At 41.7% G+C, this 1424-nt stretch overlaps 1 pseudogene; it reads left to right on the top strand.

Annotated features, from left to right (window-relative positions):
• LOC102029495 lies at window positions 1-938 on the top strand (annotated as a pseudogene).
• The last annotated feature ends 486 nt before the right edge of the window (window positions 939-1424 follow it).

Here is a 1424-nt window from a genome sequence, read left to right as displayed (position 1 = left end):
ATGGATCATTTCAACCACTGGACCCAGATGTTCATTCTTCTTGGTTTCAATACCGGGGTGCTACTACATTTTACTTTCACAGGAATCCTGTGCATCTGTCTCCTTACCCTTGCAGGACACTTCTTCATCATTGTCCTGGTTAAGACAGATTCTGGGTCTCTACGCCAGTGTATATCTTTATCAGTATCCTGTCCTTCCTGGAGCTTTGGTACATCAGCAGCACAGTGCCTACCCTGCTGCACACCTTGCTCCATAGGCATTCACATATCTCATCAGCAATGTGCTTTTCATAGCTGTATGTTTTCCATTGATTGGGTATGGCTGAGTGCTTCCTGCTGTGTGTCATCGCACTGGACTGCTACCTTGCCATCTGCTGCCCACTCCACTACCATGTGCTCATGAGCAGATAGGTGCAACAATGGTTAACAGGGGCTATATGGATGGCTGGCTTCTCAGCTGCACTTATGTCACCCAGCTTCACTGCCACTCTGCCTTACTGCTGGAGACAACTAGCCCATTACTTGTGTGACCTGGCCAGTCTCATGTATTTGTCTTGCATGGACACAGACTGCTGTGCTCAGGTCTTTCCCAAGGTGGTAGGCTTGGTCAACACATGCATTCTTGTTATCATTTTCAGATTCTATAGAGGCATCTTAAAAGCTGTGTTGGAGCTGCCTTTGGCTGCCAGTTGTATCAAGGCCTTCTCTACATATTCCTCTCATTTAATCATAGTGGCATTATTCTTTAGTTCTGCCTGGATTGTGTGTGTGGGGCCACCTTTTATGAGGACCGAGGGCAGAGACAAGATTACGTTCTTGGTGTATTCTTTTCTTACTCCTTTTCTCAATCTTATTATTTATACCCTTTGTAGCAAGGAAGTGAAGGGGGCTGTTAAGAGGATTTCCAAGAGGATTAAGGGTTTACTGAAGAACCCCTGAGGCTGTATTCTGGTCATGGTTCATTCTCTTGGTGCATTCACTTTGTTACTCAAGAAAATCAACTACTTATTATATCAATAGGTCATATTTTATGTGAAATGTAGTATATAATCCATAGACTCTTGGATTAGCATAATTTGAGAAATATTGTGGAAAGAGAAATATGGTCCTAGGACGTATTAATATGGGAAAAAAGGACTTATAAATTAAAAACTAACAACGTCAACATACAGATTAAAGTGGTAATTTTTAGGTAGACTTAAAACAAATAGGAATTGAATTTTTTGAGAGAATTTGAAGAAATGAGGGTGACCATAGCGTTGAGGTTAAGACTGGATACTTGGAGAGAGGAACAGAAAATATTGCAAGATACCTAAAGAAAACTGCACAGATACCTTGGATAAATGTTCCAGTGTGCACTGGTGATCTACACAAAGAGGATGAATGAGAATATGAATTTGAGTGTCCATGGGTGATCCTTCGTCA

Source organism: Chinchilla lanigera, unplaced genomic scaffold, assembly GCF_000276665.1.
Source record: "Chinchilla lanigera isolate Chin_1 unplaced genomic scaffold, ChiLan1.0 scaffold00067, whole genome shotgun sequence".
In the NCBI taxonomy this organism is placed as follows: domain Eukaryota; kingdom Metazoa; phylum Chordata; class Mammalia; order Rodentia; family Chinchillidae; genus Chinchilla; species Chinchilla lanigera.
This window is presented reverse-complemented; position numbering and strand designations above follow the sequence as displayed.